We start from the raw sequence: 24,253 nt of genomic DNA, 5'->3' as shown, positions 1-24,253 counted from the left end.
TGGAGAGCCTGCTTCTCCCTCTGCCTCTGCCTTTCCCCCTTCCCCTGCTCCTGGTCTCTCTCTTTCCCCCTCACTCTCTCTAAAATAAATTAAAATCTTTAAAAAAAATCGGGCACTGAGGGGAGCACTTTATGGGATGAGCAGTGGGTGTTATACTATATGTTGGCAAATCAAACTCCAATTAAAAATATACAAAATAAAAAATAAAAACTAAAAAAATAAAATAAAAAATAAATTATGCTGGCTCTTCTAGATCTTTTAAATTTCCATATACAATTTAGAATCACCTTGTCAATTTCTACCCAAGGCTACTGGGATACTGATTGGACTTGTGTTCACACTATATATCAACTCGGAGAGAATGGACATCTTAATAATATTGAGTGTTCTGATCCAGGGGCACAGTTTATATCTTTATATTTCTCTCATTCTCTCATTTCCGTCATCAGTGCATTCCTTTTTTACTGTACAGGTCTAACATATGTCAACTACATTTTACTTAAGTTTTTCATGTTCATTGCTGTGATAGAAATGATACTGCCTCCTGAATTATCACTTACAGTGGTTCCCTGGATGTGCATGTAAAAACAATTTTTAAAATTTTGTTACTGAGACATCATGCTACCTTGCCAAGGTGAGACATTATTTCATATAAGTTTTTTTGTAGATTCCTTAGAAATTTTTACACAGGTCATCATATTCTCTGTGACTAGAGACAGTTCTACTTCTTCCACTTCTAATCTGTATGCCTAATTTCTCTAAATAGAATATCCAAAATGCTATTGAGGAAATTAGTGAGGATGAATATCCTTGCCTTCTACGTGGTCTTATAGTGAAAGCATTCAGCTGTGCACCATTACATATACGATTACTTGTACATTTTTCATGGATGCCCTTTGTCTGAGGATGTTCTGTTCTATATTCCTGGTTTGCTGAAACATCAAACCTCATAAAAACGAAATTAAAATGGATTAAATAATTAAATTTAAAATGTAATATTAGAAAACCTTGGAAAGAAAACATAGCAGAAAATCATCAGAATCGAGGGCTTGGTGAAGAGTTATCAGACATGACACCAAACCATGACCAATACAGAAAAATGCATTAGGTTAGATTTAATCAAAATTAAGAACTACCACTCTGCCAAAGACAGAGGATTCAAAAGACAAGCTACGGTCTGGGAGAAAATATTTGCAAATCCTGTATTTGACGGCTGGAGTCCAGCTCCAGCTGGGGTGGGTTTCTCAAAGGAAAGGACGGTGTTGGCAAATGAGGAGACACACACACATGCACACACACACACACACACACACACACACACACAGAGTCAGGGTGCATACATCTCCTCCTGATCATTTCGGAGGGGCTTTATTTATATCCTTTTACATTTCTTTGTTTTTCCAGTTTCTTTTTTAATAGATAATTACATTTTACATTTTATCGCAAGCATCTTAGATCACTCTAAAGATTAAGAAACATCTTTTTCATACGAAATGTTTTTCCTTTCAGCTTCTACTGCTATAATTAACACCTTTATTGATTTCTTGAGAAAGCAGTGAATGCGACACAAAAGACAAAGGTGCTAGACAGAGCATAACCTACTTTAGTGGAAAAACAAGTCTATGGTAATATGGTTACATGAAAGGGGTTATTATAGTCAAAGGTTATATGCAGAAATATGGATGGAACTTTCCTCCATCAGTTTACAATACCTACAACCTATTTTATCAAAATATTTGTTCCATTGGTTAATTAATTGTCATCTCTTTGTCTTATTCAAAAGACACCATCAAGAGGTCCAGACCTCTTGATTCTTTCCCACAGAGACACAGAACTAGCTAAAACCTTTTTTCCATTAATCTTAAACCATTTTATTCATATTCGACTTCTTCAATGATAGCTTTAATTGGGCTAGTTTCCGGATTTCTTTTACCTTTAACTGATCAAAAACTCAGCATTACTCATATTAGAGGAATTATAGAGCAAGGGTGGGGGGAGTAGGGCACTGGGTTTTATTCTAAGAAGCATGTTAGAGATTTTTATTATTTTTAGACTTCCATATTTATTTTGTGAAAATTCCCCAATAGAGGGGAATCCCTGGGTAGCTCAGCGGTTTGGCACCTGCCTTTGACCCAGGGCACGATCCTGGAGTCCCGGGATTGAGTCCCACGTCGGGCTCCCGGCATGGAGCCTGCTTCTCCCTCCCTCTGTGTCTCTGCCTCTCTCTCTCTCTCTCTCTCTCTCTGTGTCTATCATGAATAAATAAATAAATAAATCTTTAAAAAAAATTCCCCAATAATATTATAATGATGCTGAAGATGGCCAAAAACAAAGTAAGAGGAATCAGTGGGAGCCGGCTGTGGCTTTTCCCAATTTTTCAGGTTTAACCCTCATGCCTGGACTTTGTCAAATAGCATGAGTAGCTTGGCTCGCATCATTTGACAAAAGCCTTTTATTTAGAATAAATCAAGAACTCTCAAATACCAACAGTAAGGAATATTTTTTTAATTGGGGAGTGGTTTAATGGAGAGTTTCAGTTCTGAAAAAAGTGAGCTTTGGAAGTGGATGGTGGTTCACAACAGTGTGAACGTACTTAATACCGCTGAATTGTACATTTCAAAATGGTCAAGGTACTAAATTTTGCATTTTATGTACTTTACCATGATAAAAGTACTGGGAAAAAATTAGAGAATGGCAAGGCATCTGGCTGGCTCAGTTGGTAGGGTACATGATTCTTTTTTTTTCCTCTAAATTTCTATTTAAATTTTAGTTATCATACAGTGTAATATTAGTTTCAGGAGTAGAATTCAGTGATTCATCACCCATCTAGCCCATCCCCACCCACAACCCTCCATCAACCCTGAGTTTGTTCTCTATTGTTAAGAGTCTCTTATCGTGGGGCACCTGGGTAGCTCAGTGGTTGAGCATCTGCCTTTGGCTCAGGTTGTGATCCCGGGGTCCTGTGATCGAATCCTGCATCAGGCTCCCCATAGGGAATCTGCTTCTCCCTCTGCCTGTGTCTCTGCCTCTGTGTCTCTCATGAAAAAATAAATAAAATCTTAAAAATAAAAAGAGAAATGGAATTTTACATCCACACAAAAACTTGTACATAAGTGTTTGTATGGGCTTTACTGGCAATAGCCAAAGCCAGGGAACATCCACAATGTCTTTTTGCAGGTGGAGAGTTACACACTTCATGTGGGCTACTGCTCAGGAATAAAAATTAACAAATTATTGAGACTGAGACATTCAACAATTTGAACAGATATCAAGGGCATTTTCTTTTTTTTAACTTTATTTTTTTAAATACTTTATTTATTTATTCATAGAGACACAACTAGAGAGAAAGAGGCAGAGACACAGGCAGAAGGAGAAGCAGGCACCATGCAGGGAGCCCGACGTGGGACTCCATCCCGGGTCCCCAGGATCACGCCCCCGGCTGCAGGCAGCGCTAAACTCAAGGGCATTTTCTTAATGAAAAAAACCCAATCTCAAAAACTCACAAGTTGTCTTATCCCATTAATGTAGACCACGCCTCTCCAACACACAAGATTTTCATTCATGTGAAATCAGTGGCCAAGCGTGGTCAGATTCATGGATTCCGGCCTCCAGCACGAACATACAGACCCCAAATCCCTACAAGCCAAAAGATCTGACTGAGGCTGGTACTGAGACGAATGGGAATTCTTTGGTTAATCAAAAATTTGCTAGATATTGGTATGGAATGATGTAATCAGCAGAAGAGGCTGTATTCATTTCCTGATGCTGCTGTAACAAAGTACCACAAACTTGGTGGCTCTAAACAATAAACATTTATTCTCTTGCAGTATGGAGAGTAGAAGTCCGGAAAAGCCATGCTCTGAGGGCTTTTGGGGAGATCTGCTCCTTACCTTTTTCTTAGCTTCTGGCCTTGCCACATCTTTGTAAACAGATCACTCCCCTTTCTGCCTCTCTTGTCACTGGTCTACTCCTTCTGTGTCTCTCTTTTTTTATATATATAAAGATTTTATTTATTTATTCATGAGAGACAGAGAGAGAGAGGCAGAGACACAGGCAGAGGGAGAAGCAGGCTCCATGCAGGGAGCCTGATGCGGGACTCGATCCCAGGTCTCCAGAATCACACCCTGGGCCAAAGGCAGATGCTAAACCACTGAGCCATCCAGGGATCCCGTGTGTCTCTTTTTATAAGGACACAAGTGATATGGAATCAGGACGCACCCTAATGACCTCATCTGAACAGGTGTACATTTGCAAAGACTCTATTTCCAAAAAAAAAAAAAAAGCCACATGCATAGGTACTGGTGGTTTGGAGTTCCACATCTTTTGGGAGGCCACAAACTAACCCATTTAGGAGATGGTTGGCTTGCCTGTCTACCCCTATTATTTAAGTAAGTGCTTGTATATCCTTGATTAGAATTGTTATAACTACTTCTCTACTTGATCCTATTTATCAGATTATGGAAAACAATGCTTAAAGGCAAAGTGTGTGAAAAGTAAATTGCAGGGGGCACCTGGGTGGCTCAGTCAGTTAAGCATCTGACTCTTGATTTTAGCTCAGGTCATAGTCTCAGGGTTGTGAGATTGAGCACCCCCCCCACCCCCCCACCCCACCCCCCGTCGAGCTCTGCACTCAGCTTAAGATTTTTTCCCTCTCCTTCTGCCTCTCGCCCCTGTCCCCACCCCACTCTCTCTCTTAAAAGAAAAATAAAGTATATTGCAGAATGGAGATATTTCCATTCATGAAATAAAGTTCTTATTCTTTCGGGTAGTCAGAGGACCAAACATTAGGACATGAATTTTTACCTAGTCTTTACTACTGAATTTTTGAACTAAGAATTATTATGAAGCCACAATTTTCAGCTACTGAGCATTACAAAAGATGTAAAAATGCACTGAGCTTTCTTTGTATTTATTTAGCTTATAGTAGTTCATGAAATCTATTAATAATGGGAATGTTTCCTCTACTGATTCTTTTTTTTTGTATATTTTTTATTGGAGTTCAATTTGCCAACATATAGCATAACACCCAGTGCTCATCCCGTCAAGTGCTCCCCTCAGTGCCCGTCACCCAGTCATCCCATTCCCTTGCCCATATCCCTTTCCACCACCCCTTGTTCGTTTCCCAGAGTTAGGAGTCTCTCATGTTCTGTCTCTCTCTCTGATATTTCCCACTCATTTTCTCTCCTTTCCCCTTTATTCCCTTTCACTATTTTATATTCCCCAAATGAATGAGAACATATACTGTTTGTCTTTCTCCGATTGACTTATTCACTCAGCCTAATACCCTCCAGTTCCATCCACGTGGAAGCAAATGGCAGTTATTTGTCGTTTCTAATGGCTGAGGAATATTCCATTGTGTACATAGACCACATCTTCTTTATCCATTCATCTTTCGATGAACACCGAGGCTCCTTCCACAGTTTGGCTATTGTGGACATTGCTGCTATACACATTGGGGTGCAGGTGTTTCCAGCGTTTCACTGCATCTGTATCTTTGGGGTAAATCCCCAGCAGTGCAATTGCTGGGTCATTCCTCTATTGATTCTTAAGGAAAACCTAAATGACATCTATATAATGGAACTTTTTTAATAATAAATTTATTTTTTATTGGTGTTCAATTTGCCAACATACAGAATAACACCCAGTGCTCATCTCGTCAAGTGCCCCCCTCAGTGCCCGCCACCCATTCACCCCCACCCCCTGCCCTCCTCCCCTTCCACCACCCCTAGTTCGTTTCCCAGAGTTAGGAGTATTTATGTTCTGTCTCCGTTTCTGATATTTCCTACCCATATAATGGAATTAAAATGAGTGTATATTAAATTAGAAAATGCAGAAAATTAAGATTAAAATAATCTTGGGGAACCTGGGTGGCTCAGTTGGTTAAGTGCCTGTCTTTGGCTCAAATTATGATCTTGGGATTTTGGGATTGAGCCTTGTGCCAGACTCCATGCTCAGTGGAGAGTCTGCTTCTTCCTCTCCCTCCTCCTTGTGCTCTCTCTCCCTCTCTCTATCTCAAATAAATAAAATCTCAAAGAAAAAAAGATTAATATAATCTTTAATAATAATATTTAAAAAGATTAAAAAATACTCTTTAATAATTTAATAATCTATTTTTAAAATCTCATGGAGTGTCAGCAGAATATGGAACTCTTGATCTCAGAGGTGTGAGTTCGAGCCTCACGTTGGGCATGGAGCCTACTTAAAAATAACAATAGGGGGATCCCTGGGTGGCTCAGCAGTTTGGCGCCTGCCTTTGGCCCAGGGCGTGATCCTGGAGTCCCGGGATCGAGTCCCGCGTCGGGCTCCCGGCATGGAGCCTGCTTCTCCCTCTGCCTGTGTCTCTGCCTCTCTTCTCTATCATAAATCAATAAATTAAATAAATAAATCTTTTAATAATAATAATAATAATTTCACAACATACAAATAACATCCTTTTAAAGAAAAATACACTTTGTAGATAATTCATTTTCGACTTCAGACCTACATATAGTTTCCAAGTACAGCATGAAAGTCTTCTGATTTGCAAACCAATCAAGAGTGGGTTACAGTGTTGCTCCAACATCCACTCCCACAATCCAGTGTGTGATCCCTATGAATACAGGTGTGCTCTTCTCCAACCACAGGACACCTCTGTGAGTCAGGACTCCACACCAACACACGACTGCCTTCTAGTACTCAGAGCTCCTCCGAGTTCTGCCAATTGTCCCAGGACCTCCTTTTGCAGTGAGATGTTCCAGGACAGGATCACGGTTTTGCACTTAATGGCCACGTTTCATCTTCTTCACTCTTGAATGGTTTTCCCTTGATTTTCATGGCCTGAGATTATAGGCTGGTGACTTTTCTGAACAGGTCTCAGTGGGCTTCGTCTTCTTTCTCCTCACATTTGGGTTTGGATTATCTGTGCATCTTCAACAGGACCTTCACAAACATGATCTTGGGTTCTCACTACCTCCGAGCAAGTGGCACACCATCTCGACTTGTCTGGTTAGATGGATGTTTAACACCTCTTCGCTTTCCCTAAAGATTGCCTTAAAAACGGACTTCTCCCAGAGCATGTAATTATCTACAGAGATTTTGCCCAGGACTGCAGAGGGACACCACCCTCGCTGCTGCGGTGACCAGATAGCATACTCCAAGGGCTTAGAGCTCATCCTCCAGGAGCTGCCGAAGGTAAGCCCTGATGGGAAGACAGGCTTTTCTTAGTGACACGCGGTGTCTGAGCAAAGCAGACCAGCTGAGTTCACCCTTCTCTGCACACTTACCTGCATTCCAGTTGTCAGAAAGAAGCTGCTAAAAATGGCCCATGTTCAAGGAGAGGAGAACTTGACTCTGATTTTTTTTAAGATTTTATTTATTTATTCATGAGAGGCACAAAGAGAGAGACACACACAGGCAAAGGGAGAAGCAGGCTCCGTGCATGGAGCCCGACGTGGGCCTCGATCCCAGGTCTCCAGGATCATACCCTGGGCTGAAGGCAGCGCTAAACCGCTGGGCCACCGGGGCTGCCCTGACTCTGATTTTTGATGTGATGAATAGAAAAGAATATACGGGCATGTTTAAACCACTGTAAGTCCAAGGTAATCAACACAGGCTGAAATCGCCTCCATTTATATTAAATAGGATCTAGAGCTCCCACTTGGAGAGATACAAACCTTCCCTTCCTCCTGCTTTCCTCTCTTCTTGCTCCAACAGTGCATATGACCTATTTCGGTAAATGTTCCATGTGTATTTGACAGAAATGTACACTCTGCAATTGCTGGGTGTAGCAGTATTCTAAAAATATTAATTGGGTCAAATTGGTCAATCACATTGTTCCAACTTCTTTGGCCTAACTGATATTTTGGTTTGTTTCATCAATAACTATGCAGATATAAACCTTCCATGATGGAAGGAAGGAAGACCCTTGTGCGTGGGTTTGGGTGGATGAGTGGCACTGTTTCACCATTTGTAAGGACATCAATGAAGTGTTTCGCTATAGCCATTCGAAAAGTGTATTCAGCAGCGCCGATGACCTCACCTCATCCCAGTGTCCAGCATCTTTCCCACGAACCAGGGAATGAGCAATCTTCTCAGTATCAACCTGTTTCCGTCTCCTCAAAGAGAATCCTCTGGTCCCAGGCCTCAGGCTTTTCTAACTTAGAACTGGAACCTGCACTTGGGCGTGTTCAGAGGAGGATTTTGACAAAAGCAGCAGCTGCTTGTGGGGCTGTTCATGCACACCACCTGGTTCTCACCACAAGAATGTGGGTGAGTCACAAAACCCACGGGTCCCAGGAGAAGAAAGAAGGGGAGGGATGGCCAAAGGTGCCACCATAGGGGCTTCCCTCTCTTTCGTGGTTGCAACACCAAAGCAGGGCATTTATAGCAAAGGCTTCAGGGCCAGTATGATCCCTGGATTCCTTGCCTCGTCTGCTTGGGCAAGTTTCTTGGACTGCTTATATTGGGACTCGAGATGGGGGTGGACTGAGTAAGAGATGTAGGGGAGGTAATGAAGTTGGAAGGGAATACAATCAATTTGTATTCACTCACACGTATAGGGCCTTGTTAGCAACTTTAGACAGGCTTCCTCCAACAAATGATGTCAATATTTAAAAATTCACATCCCATACCCATGACTATGCTCTGTGCCTACATCTACTTAACATTTTATTTTTAGTAACTCAATATTTTTTATTTAACTGTATTTATCAGAGGATGGAAATTTTCAAGCAATACTTTCAACAACAATCCAGATTCACTTACTAAAAACAGAAGGTTCCTGTAAGTGTATGCAGAAGGAAAAGGTTGGGATTTCTAGCCATGTGCGGTTGCTGTTTAGGTTTCTGAGCTCAGGATGGTTCACTTCTTGTTAGAAGGATGATTAGCAAGACATAGAAGTGCCCATCCTACATTGAGCCTTTATCCTTGATATGATCAAAAGGGCTTAATGTGATTGAAAGTCACTGAAGTAAAGCACAAGATGCTAGGTCACTGCATCCTCAAATCATCCCACAGAAAATGAACAAGGGGTAGTGGAAGGTGAAGTGGGCAGGGGGTTGGGGTGACTGGGTGATGGGCACTGAAGGGGGCACTTGGCGGGATGAGTACTGGGTGTTATGCTATATGTTGGCAAATTGAACTCCAATCAAAAATTTTTTAAAAAATCATCCCACAGAACTATTTCATGCCATGGGAAATACCACTCTGGGCAATGCAAAGCATCCTTTGTGATAGGAATTAGGCCCACAGGAATACAAGAGGGCCCTGAGACCAAAAGCTGAGGGTTCCTGCTTGGGACCACACAGAGAAGCAGCATAAAAGTAAACATTCAAACCGAGACCTGTCTGGCTCCAAATGCACTGCTGTTTTTGCCCAGTTCTAAAGGGATATGAAGAGGAATGTGTGCACAGGGTCTTCAGAGTATACATGTCCTCAAGGGTAGTATACAAACATAGGTTGGGGAATCTAAGGAGGTGAGGTTCAAACAAGTGTGGGGAGGAAGTGCATCCCAGAATGTCCTTTTGCAGGTGCCATGACACCCTTGGTGTCCACAAGGAGGGTGGGCGTAAGCCCTGCCTTGTGGTGGTCACCATGGCTTACCTCTGTCTTCACCACATTCCTCTGATTCCAATACCCTAGACTATTCCCTAAAGAGCCTGATCCTGGGAAGGTAAAAGGGGTCCACACTGTAAGTTACCCAACTGTGTTTCCAGGAAAGGAGTGAATTCAGTACATGCTTGGAACTTCCACTCCTGCACATGCTGGTTGATTACATTTGAAATACATCACATGGTGCTGGGGCTTGATTCCCTTATCCGTACAATAAGAATAATTATGACCATCTGCAGGGCCCTCACACTGATTACAGACTGTGTATGCATAGGAAGATTGCTGTTACTTCCGTGGGGGAATGAATCCTTCTATCATCCCTTGTCCTCTCCCTGGCTCAGGTGCTCTCTCTGCTGGAAATCCCTCACAGAAAACTCTCATCGTCTGTCAGTGAAGAAAGCAGGTCCCTGCTCGCTTCTGCTCTTGGCAGAACATGAGCTGCTGTTATCAGGCTGTGAGGCACCCACTCTGAGATAAGACTTCTGACAACATCTCCTCTTATCACTGTGTGGGTGATGTGCAGGATGGCCATGAGATGCCAGTGTGATAAGAAGCCAGGTGGGCAAGTCTGTATCCAACCAACATGTTCTTCCAACAGGTAGAGTGAAGCCCTCAAGCCTCAGAGGGATACCCCAGGCGGGAGGCAGGCAGAGAGTCCCACCAGCAGTGTCTGCGGGGTTGAGTGAGGGTGGGTGTTGAGGAGGTAGGAACCAAAGAGATATGAATGTTTCAGAACGCCGCGTGGTCCTCAGTCGGGAGATGGCAGGTCAAGGGCCCTGAGTTCCAGTGGGAATCCCGTAGGATCTGCTTCATGATGCTGACAAACTTTTCTTAACTGAGATGAACTGGACTCTCACTCTCCCATCCCTTCTCTGCCCTGATTCTCCACCAGCTCTGGGCAAAGAGCAGCCTGTTCTCACCACCCTAACTGCTCACTTTGCTCCATGTGTGCTGTGGGTCCTCCACCTTTACGCAGTTACAGCAACAGCTGAAGCGGCGTATATCCTGCCCATCGGTGTGGTCATTACAACAGGGAATGGTCTGTCCTGGGGGCTCCACCTCTCTGCAGGGACTGGACAGGAGATACAAGGGTCTAGGCCTCAGGGCTTTGATGCACAGAGACAAGGTCTGTCCAATTGGGGGTCTTTCTTCTTGTTGAACATCTGTTTTGTCCATGCATTGCTTTCCTGAGTTCACGGAGTTACCAACACATGTTCTCTTGAATCCTGAGGAGCTTCCTTAAAATAATTACTTTAAAGTCTTTCTCAGGTAGCTTACCATTCTCAGTTTGTTTGGAGTCCACTCCTAGAAAATTACGGTGTTCCCTGGTGAGGTCATTTGCTTGCTTTTTCATGCTTCCAGTGGCGCTGCATCGATATCTGCACATTTGGCAGAGTGGTCACCTCTTCCAGCCCTTCTGGTCTGGCTTTGGTGGGGAGGTTTTCCCCCTAAGGCAGCTGCAGTAGTGACTGAGGAGTGGACATGTACGGGTCTCCCATGGGAGTGGGGTCTGGGTCTTGCAAACCAGCCTTAGTAGCTCCAGCTAGGGAGGGGACACAGCAGTGGCACAAGGATGACAGGGTGCAGCAGCAGTGGCACACTCTGGGGATGGCAGGCTTGATTCCCAACTCCAGACCCACAGGGAGGAGCACCCAGAGCTGCAGGCATCACCTGGTAACCGTGTGAGCAATTCAGGACCCAGAGGACAGGATGAGTGGGCAAACCTCAACTTTGTACTGAAGGGCCGGGCGCAGAGCAGCGGTGTCCCTGGTCAGGCACCGTGGTGTCCCAGTCACAGAGACTGGGCACAGCAGCAACGGGGGCTCCTGGGAGCAAGTCCCACTGCAGTGACAGCTCTAGCCCCAGGGAGCCCCAGTGGCCAGGACTGTGGGCCACTGTCAGCTAGGAGCAGTGTCGGGTGAATACTATGGGGTTCTTGGAAGCAAAGCCTGTACAGGCTCCCAGGGTGAGGCTTGCTGGGGTTCTCCTGCTTTTCCTTCCCCGTGGGGTGCAACCCCTCTGAGGGGATCCCCCCTGGTCCCAAGCTGCTTTAGACTAAGGGATGCAGTGCAGCAGGTCAAAGGCTGCCCTTGCTTCTCTACTTCTGCCTGGTTTTTGAGCTCTTAGCATTTCTGCCGCTACTTCGCTGCAGTCCAGAGATTTCACAGAGCTATTGCCATCAATCTGTAGCTGTCTTTTTATTGTACTGGGTTTTGTGGGGGCCCTTGCAGCCCACCGTCTTGCTGATGTCACCAGCAGCTCTGGGAGTTCCCACAGTCCCCCCGGGGAGCCCAACGTGTAGCCAGTGTTGGAGTATCCTACAAACACAGCGTTCCAAAAAAAAGATTATGATTTAGTAGAGGACCCAGCATCAGTAAGATTCACAAATGGAGTCAGTGTCTATCTGGAACGTCCTGTCATTGGTCCTTGAGGATTAAGATATGACTTAAACAGCCCTAAGAGTGCATTTTTTACTGTCCTGATAAACGCTGAGCTGTGCTTACACTGGGCATCTCGTCAGCCAGTCAGTGTGCATTCGTTGAGGTCCTAGTACCTTCAGGACCTGCATGGACGCTGGGGATGCTGAGGTGAAGGACACAGAGTCCCTGGCTTCCACCTGCTTAGAGCTGACATCCTGTGTCTCCAGTGCCATGAGATGCAGACTTTTACAAACTCTCAGCTTTTATGACCAAATAATTTCTGTCTTAATTCATGCCACCCAGGGCATCGAAAAACCTTCATTACAGGGGTTACTCTTATCGCAGAGGAGAGACTGTCTGGGGGCTCCCAAATCCGCTCAGGGTCTAGACATCATCAGGAGTTAAGCCGGCAGCACTGCCCAGTGCAGGCTCACCAATCTCCTGCGTGGTCCCGCCTTCTTCCCTGGGGGATGGGGAATCAAGGAAATAGAACACGGACTCAAGTAGCAAATGCCAAGAATAAGGGTGGTTTGGATAGAAGATGAAAACAGAAGGGTTTCTATGGAACCAGGGCAGATCTTGGGGCCGTGTGAGGAGTGAGCCGAGCAAGAGACCTTCTGGGAGAAACGTGGCACTCGCTGAGAGCACAGCTGCAGCCACAGACCAGTGTGGGGAAATGAGAACCCAGGTGCATGACCTCCAGGGTCTGTTCGCAGCGGCAGCCCCGGGGAGGCCCCTCAGGACGGGGCTCCAGGTGGGTGCTCATGTCTCATGGACGGTTCTCTCACAGGGCTGTGTGCTGGCCAAGGAAGCAAGATGACCGATGGTGAGTGTTGCTCGGTGGTATCCTCTTTGCCCTCATTCTGCAGCATCGATGCTGCTTCTCCAGGTCTCATCAAGGGGCAGAGGCTTTGTCCTCTTTTTTTTTTTTTTTTTAATTTAGTTATTTGAGAAAGAGCACAAGCGAGAGGGTAGGGACAGAGGGAGAAGCAGACTCCTCACTGAGCAGGAGGCCCGATGAAGGGCTCGATCCCAGCACCCTGAGATCATGACCTGAGACAAAAGCAGATGCTTCACTGAGCCACCCAGGTGCCCCATTTTTTTTAAAGATATAATTGTCTGGAATATTCCTCAGCCATTAGAAACGAAAAATACCCACCATTTGCTTCAACGTGGATGGAACTGGAGGGTATTATGCTGAGTGAAATAAGTCAATCTGAGAAGGACAAACATTATATGGTCTCATTCATTTGGGGAATATAAAAAATAGTGAAAGGGAATAAAGGGGAAAGGAGAAAAAATGAGTGGGAAATATCAGGAAGGGAGACAGAACATAAAGACTCCTAACTCTGGGAAACGAACTAGGGGTGGTGGAAGGGGAGGAGGGCGGGGGGTGGGGGGGAATGGGTGACGGGCACTGAGGCAGACACTTGACGGGATGAGCACTGGGTGTTTTTCTGTATGTTGGTAAATTGAACACCAATAAAAATTAATTTTAAAAAAAGATATAATTGTCATATAACATCATATTAGTTTCAGGTGCACAACATGATTCAAGATTTGTAGATATTGGGAAATGATCACCACAATAAATGTACTTAACACCATCACACAGCTGACAATTTTTTGGTCATTTTTTTTCTTGTTACAAGAACTTTTAAGATCTATTAGCAACTTCCAAATAAGCACCACAGTATTAAGTACAGTCCCCCCTGCTGCACAGGACTAACTTTATAACTGGAGATTTGTACCTTTTGACCCCTTCACCCATTTTATTCTGGCAACCATCCATTTTCTGTATCTATGATTTCTTTCCCTTCCCCCCTCCTTTTTTTAGATTCCACATATAAATGACATCACACAGTATTTGTCTTCCCCTGTTTGACTCATCTCACTTAGCATAAGATCTCCAGATCCATCCATGTTGACACAAGTGGCAATATTTCCTTCTTTTCTGTGGGTGAATAATATTCCATCATATAGACGCACACACCAAATTTTCTTTATACATTCACTCATCAGTGAACACATAGATTGTTTATGAGTCTTGGCTGTTGTAAATAATGCTGCAGAGAACATGGGGGCACATATAACTTTATGAGATAGTGTTTTTACTTCATTCAGGTATATTCCCAGAAGTGGGATCACCGATCACAAGGCAGTTCTATTTTTTGCTTTTGGAGGAACCACAACACTGTTCTCCACGGTGTCTGTACCTACTTACATTCCCACCAATAGCCCACAGGGATCTCTGCTCTTCCCATCCTCATCAACACCTGCTGTCTGTCTCTTGTTTTCTGGCCAAGCGCCGTTCTGACAGTTACAACATGAGCTCTTCTCCAAGGGCTCTCTGAGAACTGACAAGCTCATCAAATCCAGCCCTGGGCTCTTCTTCTTTCCACGGATGCTTCGCAAACCCTTCCTCAGCGCCTCATCCAGCTTTTTGGCACTTGCCAAGATTAATGTGACCCTGAGATACTGGACTCCTGTCAGGAACATAGAGTTTACTCTCAGCAAGGGGTGAATCCAACTACCCTGGATGTCCATGGATCATTTGAGTAGAATGGCTGAAGTCCACCTGGTCAACCTGAGTCAGCAAGACTCTGGGAAATACAGCTGCAAATACTGCCAGACAGAGGCTCCCCCACCAGTGTTCCCCAGCCAGTGACATCCTTCTTGTGTTTACAGATGGGAAGGAAGTGTCCCAGAAAGAGTCTGGCTTGATCTATCTGCCCCTCCTGCGTAAGAGGCTCAAGAGGGACTCAGAAGGGAGGACATTAGGTTGTCTCCTCTCCCACATAGGGCTCAACAATGGCAGGAGCAGTCTGAGGGCACTAGTCTTATCAGGAATGAATGAAAGGGAAATCCTGATCCCTTGACAAGACTTTGCTCACAAAGTTGGGCAAAGGTGGGCCTGGTACCCCCTGGGTTCACGCGCCCCGAGAAAAGACTTTTCGAAGACACCAGGGATGAAGGGCACCCTGAGCTTCTCCCCATGATGTCTGACCCTCTTTCTCTTCCAGGAAGCTTACCTAAACCTTCCTTTCCTGGCTCAGATGAGGCTTACGGTGAGACCAGGAGACATTGTGACTCTGCAGTACCAGAAGACAGACCTCATGGTTGCATTTATCGTGTTTGCTCTGTTGAAGCAGGGAACTCCTGAACCTGTAGATGTCCAGAGATCATTAGGGGATGTGATTCGCTTCACCTTCTGGACTGTGAAAGTCGGGGACAATGGCAGTTACAGATGTGTATACTACCAAATCAACGCTCCTTTCTGGGCCTCACAGCCCAGCAACAGCTTAGACCTGTGGGTGACAGGTAACAACTGAGACGATTTTAGAATAAAATAACCCCAACCCCCTTGCATGCCTTGCAGCCTCGCCAGAGTTCATTCCACTTACACATAGACACATAGACACATACACACATATGTGTACAGAAGCAAACCCAGTCAGATACAGTGTAGCTACGGTCACTTCAAACAGTTACTTGCTAGATCATTGAAGAGCAAGAAAAAGAGAAGCGCTTATCTTTACCTTTATTTATTCCTTCTGTGATGCTCTGCCTTTCTCCACGCAGATCCGAGGTCCTGATATGTGTCACCTTCCCTCTTGCACATTTCTTGCAAGGCAGGTGCACTGGCAACAAATTCCCTCGGCTTTTGTCTGTCTGAAAAAGTCTTTACTTATTAGCTTTTGAAGGATAATTTTTCGGGGTGTCAGGTCGGTGGCTTTCTTCTCTCAATGCTTTAACATCTCGCTCACTCTCTTCCTGCCCACGTGGTTTCCAAGAAGTCGGATAGGATTCCTACTGGTGCTCCTCTACAGGTGAGGTGCTCTCTCCTCTGGCTTCCTTCAGGATTTTCTGAATCTTTGACTTTTTAGTTTGAAAATGACACGCATAGGGGTAGTTTTTGTCTTGTTTCTGATGTTTATCCTGCTTGCTCTTCTTGGAGTTTCCTCGATCTGTGGTTTTATGTCTGATGTTCATTTGGAGAAAAATCTCAGTTGTTATTTCTTAAATTTCTTTTGTTTCTCTCTCCTCCTGTTAATCCCATTACACACAGGTTACACCTCTGTCCCCAACCCTTGGATACCCTGTTCTGTGTTCTTCCAGTCTTGTTTTCTGTTTGCTATATGGTTTTGGAGGCTTCCGTGGACAAATCCTCAGGCACAGCGGCTCTCCCCTCGGCATGTCCAGGCCACCAACAAGCCCACTGAAGGGCATTCTTCATTTCTGCCACAGTGTTTTCAGTCTCTAGAGCTTCTTCTTGAGTCATTTGTAGGATTTCCATCTTCCTGCTTACATTGCCATCTGTTCTTGCTCGCTGCAAGAGCCTCAGCATGTGAATCACAGTTGTTTTAAATTCCTGAGCTGATCGTTCCAACATTTCTGCCATCTCTACATTTGATTTTGCTGCTGTTGTCTCTTCAAACTGGTGGTTTTTGTTGTTGTTTTTTGCTTGTTGGGTTTTTCTGGCTTTTGGCACACCCAGTACTTTGTGCTTGATGACCAGCCGCGATGTGCTGGGCAAAGGAATGGCCTGTAGTGACTTGGTAGTGAAGGGGTGGGAGCTTCCTATGGTCCCAGGATCAGGGCTCCAGCTTGCAGGGAGCCTGTGCCCCCAGAGTGTGACCCTCACAGGGTTTCTCAGCCCCCCTGCCGTGGTGGGAAGGGTGGTCAGAGCTGGCTGGGGTTGAGTGTTTCTCTATCTATAGGTCAGTTAGACTCTGAAAAACCCCAGCAGGTCAGGCTCAGTTAACTAGTTTTCTCTGGCCTTGTTAAGAAGAACACAGCGCTCACCAGAGCACTATTTCCTTTCCTCTTCCCCTGCCAGAAGCAGGAGGGGATTTTTCTTGGCTATTCACAAGGAGATCCTGGAGGTGAAACTCTCAGACCCCATGACCAGGCCCCCATTATCAGCTCCCCAGAGTTTCTAGCTCTCAGACTTGTCCAAACCCCACATGCCCACCCAGCACCAATTCCCATGGAGGTTTTGGCTTGCGGGTTTCTACTCCGGAAGGCTGTGATTCTCTGTATTCATGGGTTGGCCTCTCCAGTTTGGGGAATAGAGGGCTGCTCTGTGACCTCATTTCCATCTCAAATCTAACAAGAATTACAGGACTTTTACTCACTGTTATTGTAGATCGGGGACTTCCCAATCTTCTCACACACCCCATCGGAAACCAGAAGCCAAGAACTTTGTCATTTTGATCTGGGGAAATCTTTGTAGCAGGGACCTGGCCTTACACAGGGACCAGGGACTCCAGCATCAGAGTGCTCGCCAATGTGTGCAACTCTCTCTCTACAGAGTTGCCGTTCTCGATGTCACAGTGACAGAACTGAGGCCCTGAGAGCTGGCAAGAGCAGAGAATCACATCAGAAGGAAGGCTTGTGCACAGACTGGGAGGCAGAACAGTGGCTTTCTCCCCCACGTGACCTAACCTGTGACTAGCAGTGATCTGTGTCTTTGGGGGTTTTAAGATTCCCCTCTGTCCCCATCCATTCTCCTCTTCGCATTATTTCTTCTTTGTCCTGACGCATCACACGTGTAGGTTTCTCCCCTGGCCCTCACTAATGTGCGTTTATATTTTGTCAACTGATTAGGAATTTTTTTTAATTTTATTTATTTATTCATGAGCGACAGAGAGAGAGAGAGGCAGAGACACAGGCAGAGAGGGAAGCAGACTCCCTGCAGGGAGCCCGACATGGGACTCGACCTGGGGTCTCTAGGATCACACCCTGGGCTGCAGTCAGCGCTAAACCGCTGCGCCACCAGGGCTGCCCTGATTAGGAATTTTAAGAAACCGTCGCGCCCAGAGACAATGGGACACAGTGTAATCTGCGTCCAGGTGCTTCTGTGTCTCTTCTCTGATTACTGAGCTTGGGAGTTTCGGCTATCCACGGACTGGGAGACACAAGCAGGCCTTGACTTCATGACAGTCAGACTAGGAGGAGTGAGGGTGCTCTGTGGCCAGCGCTGAGCACTTGTCTCTTGCAGGTTCCTCAGATATGGCACCAGGAAATCACACCAAGGTTAACCTCATCTGACTGGGTCTGGCAGCCCCGTTTCTGGTTATTATGGTGGGTGTCCTGCCTAAAACCTGGCATAGCCACAACGAGTCTCTAAGTGGAGCCAAGTAAAACAACCAAACACATCTCTTTTTCATGGGCTGTCCTAGTATGGGGGCACTGTAAATACCAAACTTTCTTTCTGGGGACCTCCAGTGTTTCTTTTCTTTCCTTTTTTTATTTTTAAGATTCATTTATTTATTCATGAGACACAGAGAAAGAGGCAGAGACACAGGCAGAGGGAGAAGCAAGCTCCCTGCAGAGAGCCTGAGGTGGGACTCATCCCAGGACCCTGGGATCACGACCTGAGCCAAAGGCAGACACACAACCACTGAGGCACCAAGTGCCCCACCTCCTATGTTTCTCAACAGTGGCTTGACTGGAATTTCCAGTGGGATATTTATCATGTAGGACTGTCTGGTCATTGCAAGAACATTCAGCATCTCTTTCATCTCTCACTAAGTCAGCTGAAGCCCCAATCATCATGTAAACAAACTAACACTTCCACACTCTCTCAAACACCCCTAGATATGGAGAAGGAGAAGCGGGTAGACTTCCCCTGATGGAGAACCTATGTTTGGAGACCAGGAGAAATAACCTTTTCTTCCTCCCTCCTCTGACCTTTCTCTATCCGTCTCCACCTACAGGTCTCACAGTTGCTGAGGGGAATGATGGGTGTTGAAGACACTGAACCCACTGACCTGGAATGGTTTCCAGTGGAATGTGCGTTCTCACCTCTGTTGAGAACCACTCAGGACAAGATGATGGTTTCCTCTTCTGTACTCCTCACTTGGGGCAGAGGACAGGATAGGGCATAAAAATTTATCCAACAAATTATTACTTTATGCAATGCTGAACAGTCTGTATTTTGTTACACCGATACAACATGTCACTTGGGTCATACCCCGAATTTCCATAAATGTATGAATTTCCATAAATGTATGTATGAATGTACCTGTTTCTTGTAGTTATTTGGTGTGTCTTGATTTGGTATTTTTCTGATAGGCTAATGATGCTGAGCACCTTCTCATGTGCTATTGGTCTTTTTGAGATTTTTTATCAAAACACAATCAGAGAAGCGTGTTGTATTAGTTTTAGGCACACAACATATTGATTCAATGATTCTGTCCATTACTGGATACACACCATGATACACAGTCACCATCTGTCACTATACAACATTTATTTTAATTCCTGATAAAGTATCTGATTAAATATTTGCCTGCTTTTAATTGGATTGTTTATCTTTTTAATAATGAACTGTAAGAATATATATATATTCTGGACACAAGTCTGTTAACAAATATCTCCTTTACAGGTATTTTTCTTACAGTCTGTGACTTTTATTTTTAAACCTTTCTTAAAGAGCAAAAGTTGTAAACTTTGCTTAAGTTAACCAAATACGTTTTTTCTTTTTTTTTTCTTTTTTAAAAGATTTTATTTATTTATTCATGAGAGACACAAAGAGGCAGAGACACAGGCAGAGGGAGAAGCAGGCTCCATGCAGGGAGCCCGATGCAGGACTCAATCTCAGGAGCCACCCAGGAGTCCCTGAATTATTTTTTTCTTTTACAGATCGAGCTTTTGTGTCCTAAGGAATCTGCTTTACCCAAGGTCACAAAGATCTTTTCTCTGCATTTTCTTATATAACTATTATAGTTTTAGATTTTGCATTTAGGTCTTAATCTACTTCAACGTAATCATGGTCAGGGTTCATGTTGTGGGAGGTTGAGGGAGAGAGAGCATGTGGGCATGTGAGAGAGGGAGGGGCACAGGAGAAGCAGAGAGAGAATCTTAAGTAAGCTTCATGCCCAACATGAAGCTCAACATGGAGGCTCCATCTCACGATCCTGAGATCATGACCTAAGCTGAAATCAAGAGTCAGACAACTAACTGAGCCACCCAGGCTCAGCCACCAGCCACCCATTGTTCATTTTTAACAACAGACAGATACCCAATTGTTCCAGCGCCATATCTTGAAAAAATTGTTCTTTCCCTCATTGAAATATCTTAGCATTTTTTAAAGAAAATCAATCAATTTAGGGGCACCTGAGGCTCAGTTGGTTAAGCATCTGACTCTCACTTTTGGCTCAGGTCACGATCTCAGGGTTGTAGGATTGAGCCCTGCAGCAGGCTCTGCGCTCAGCAAGGAGTTTGCTTGAGATTTGAGATTCTTTCCCTCTCCCTCTGCTCCTCCATCTGTTCTCTTTCTCTCTAAAAATAAATAAAATATTCCTTAAAAATAAAATAAAAAACTATCAACTTAGCATAGGCTAACAGGTGATTTTTGGACTCTATGCTATTTCACTGACCTGTCTATCCTTTCATCTACAGCATACTGTATTGACTGTAATTTTTTATTTTTCTTTTTTTCCATTTTATAAACTTGAAACTGTGTTTTAAGATTTTATTTCTTTGAGTAACCTCTGTGCCCAATGTGGGGCTGGAACCCAAGATCAAGAGTCACATTCTCCACTGACTGAGCCAGCTAGGCGCCCCCAGTGCAGATCTTCCACCCATGAGTAGGAAATCTCAGTTTTCTGTTTTTCTGAGAAGATACCTTGCCCTCATTTTTGAAAGATGTATCAGAAAAATGTCTCTCCTTTGCTGTCTTACCTGCGGCTCCCTTACAGTGTTTTCAATAAATATGTATCGAAAGAAAGAAAGAGGGATCCCTGGGTGGCGCAGCGGTTTGGCGCCTGCCTTTGGCCCAGGGCGCGATCCTGGAGACCCGGGATCGAATCCCATGTCGCGCTCCCGGTGCATGGAGCCTGCTTCTCCCTCTGCCTGTGTCTCTGCCCCTCTCTCTCTCTCTCTCTATGACTATCATAAATAAATAAATAAATAAATAAAAAAGAAAGAAAGAAAGAAAGAAAGAAAGAAAGAGAGAGAGGAGAAGTGGCTACACTGCTTTCAGGTAAAGTATCTTTTGGTATCAGAGCAAGGAAAATAACCAAGGACATTACATAATGATAAAAGGTCAATCCACCAAGAAGATAGAGCAATCCTCAGTGTGGATATGCCAAACAACAGAGTTTCAAAATACCTGAAGAAAGGAAAAAAGAACTTCAGGAGGAATTCAACAAATCCCCAATTGTATTTGGGGACTTCAACATACTTCTCTCCATACTGGATAGAACTACCAGGCAGAGAATGAGCAAATATATGAGAACTGAATGACACTATCCACCAATACGCTGACTGATATCATGTAGAACACCTGCTACAGCACTCGGATGCACTTTCTTTTCAAGTGCCCTGAGGTCCTCCCCAAGATGGACTGTACCCTGAGTCACAAAACAGACATAACATTGGGGATGTTCTCGGACTGCCATGGAATCAAACCAGAAATCAGTAACAGGAAGCAACAAGAAAAGCTCAAAACATGCATACTAAACCAACATACTTCTATATAATCCATGGGTCAGGGGGGGGGAGTGTCTCAAAAAAATCTTTAAAATGCAATGAAAAGAATTAAACATACAACATAAAACAATGGGATACAGAGAAATCAGTGCTGAACATTCACTGCTCATGTTAGAAAGGATGGTCTAAGCTCACACCTTAAGAAAAAAATCTAAAACAAAAATGGAAGAAAAATTATAAACATAGAAGCATAATAAGTCAATAGAGTTGGAAAAAACAGCAAAAATCAGTGAAACTAAAAACTGATTCTTTGAAAAGATCAAGAGAATTGACAAACCTCTAGCAATACAAAGGAAGGTAAACAGAAAGAAGACACAAACTGACAATACTCAGCATGAAACAGAGACTATCACTACAAATCCTGCAGCCATGCAATGGGTAACAAGGGAATACATAAAGTGGACTATTTCCTTGAAGCTCACCACCAAGATTCATCCAGTATGAAACAACCTGACTAGTTCTGTAACTCTATCTAAAAATTGAATTTGTAGTTTTAAAAGATTCTAAAAAAGAAATCCTCAGTAGGACGCCTGGGTAGCTCAGCAGTTGAGCATCTACCTTCAGCTCGGGACGTGGTCCTGAAGTTTTGGGATCAAGTCCTGTGTCAGGCTCCCTGCATGGAACGTGCTCCTCCTCCCTCTGCCTATGTCTCTGTCTCTCATGAATAAAAATAAAATCTTTTGGAAAAAAGAAAATAAAAGAAAAATCCTCGGGGCCAGAGTTGTCAGTTCTGCATACTAGAATTCTGAACTATTTTTAATTCCACGGGAGCCAGTGAGGAGCCAAGAATAAGAACACTTGAGTTGGAATATCTTCCTTCTATGGACTGAATACTTGTGTTCCCCAAAAGTTTGCATCCCTAATGTGATGGTGTTCAAAGGTGCGGCCTTTGGAAGATAACTAGGTCATAAGGGATTAAGTCTTCATGAATGGGATTAGCCTCTTCTTATAAAATACACAAGAAAGATGATCTCTCTTCACAATGTGAGGATCCAGGGGAAAAGGCAGCAGTCTGTAAACCGGGAAAAATGCCCTCGCTTAGAATCCAAACTTAGTACCCTGATCTGAGGATTTCCGGCCTCCAGAACTGTGGGAAATAAAAACACTTGCTGGTTGAGCCACCCAGTCTATGGTGTTCTGTTAAAGCAGCCTGAGCTAACGATGACACCTCCAAATTCACCAGCAACTGGTTCAGGGGAGGAATGCCTTCCCTCTTCTGGTATATCCACTTGAATTTTGAGGTTTGTTTTACAACCTCGTCCGGTTTGGAGTATCAAGGAATGAAAAGAGACGATGGCAAAAATTGGTTCAAAAACTTTCAATGCTAGAGCTAAGGCTGTCACATGTAGGTCTCTGCAATGAAAAGGTTTTCTCCATCTCCGAGCCAGCTCTTATCCCATCAGGTGGCTGTGGGTGACCACGGTGTGATGCTGGAAGAGGCGTTCACTGGGTGGGAAGAAGACGGTGAGTTATGGTGAGTTTGCATCTTTTCACATCCTTGAAAAAAATCTTTGTGAGTCGTGCTTACACTGGGCATCTTGTCAGTGAGCCATTGTGCATTTGTTGAGGCACTACCATGTGCCAGGACCTGTGTACACAGAGGGATGCCCAGGTGCTTTTGGGGCGAGTGACATCTGGTCTCCCGTGGCATGAAGTACATGCACTGTTATAAACTTGTTTGAGATCTTATACCAGAGTGATATTAGCATCATGGTGACAAGTGTCATTCCTTTTCTTATCGCCTTTCAAACACAACAAATCCACGCCTGTACCTGAACAAAAACACCTCTGCACAGCCCCACAGGACACCAGGGAGCCATCCTTCTGTGTGTGGAAGGTGGGTGGCTGGGACCCGCAGGCGCTACAGCACTACAGGGTTGACAGTGGAGGTGGGGGACAGTGTAAGGCGGGTGCGAAAGTCTGCATGCCTGACTGCAGCTGGGGGACGCCCCCTTCCCCCGCTCTTCAGCAACACCCCTATTTTGGAGGAAGAGAACTCCAAGACGGAACAGGCAGAGCTGAAGGAACAATCTCCCTGTCTGCCCAGGAGCAGCTCTGGGACACACACCCCCCCCCATTCAAGGACTCCCTCCAGCAGAGATAGACCCGAAGCAGCAGTGCTAAGCGCATAGCTCCCCACCACCACCACCACCACCACCACCACCACCCGGCCCCACCTTCTCCCCCAACGTGTATATTCGAATTTACGTGGGAGGCTTGGCGAGCTGGGAGACGTCGCGAGCAAGAGAAACCAAGATTGTGCCCTAGCGCCACCTTCTGGAAAATAAAAGAAAAGCTCCTACTGACTCACCTGTTGAATCAACAGATTAGAATCAAAGTGAACAGAACTTAACCCAAATCAGTAGGCACTAGCTACTTCAAGTGTCGGGGGCACGGATACTTCTCATCAAACACTATGAAAAATCACAACAGTATGGCATCATAAAAATCAAATAACAACTTTCCAGCAACCAACCAAACTCAAAGACACAATATTGAGATCTGATAAAGAATTTAAAAGAGTTGGGGCAGGGGGGCCTGGATGGCTGGATGGGTTAAGTGTCCAACTCTCTGTTTCAGCTCTGGTCATGATCTCAGGGTCTTGAGAAGGAGCCCTGCATCCAGCTCCATTCTGGGCATGGAGCCTGGTTAAAATTCTCTCTCTCCCTCTGCCCCTTTCCTTCCCACCCCCACCACCCCACCTGCCCACTTACTCTCTCTCTCTCTCCTAAACAAACAAACAA

General features: G+C 44.7%; 1 pseudogene; it reads left to right on the top strand.

Moving 5' to 3' along the window:
• Positions 1-14,571: 14,571 nt before the first annotated feature.
• Positions 14,572-23,777, top strand: LOC121478654 (annotated as a pseudogene).
• The last annotated feature ends 476 nt before the right edge of the window (positions 23,778-24,253 follow it).

Source organism: Vulpes lagopus, chromosome 2 (genome assembly GCF_018345385.1).
Source record: "Vulpes lagopus strain Blue_001 chromosome 2, ASM1834538v1, whole genome shotgun sequence".
Taxonomy (NCBI): Eukaryota; Metazoa; Chordata; class Mammalia; order Carnivora; family Canidae; genus Vulpes; species Vulpes lagopus.
This window is presented reverse-complemented; position numbering and strand designations above follow the sequence as displayed.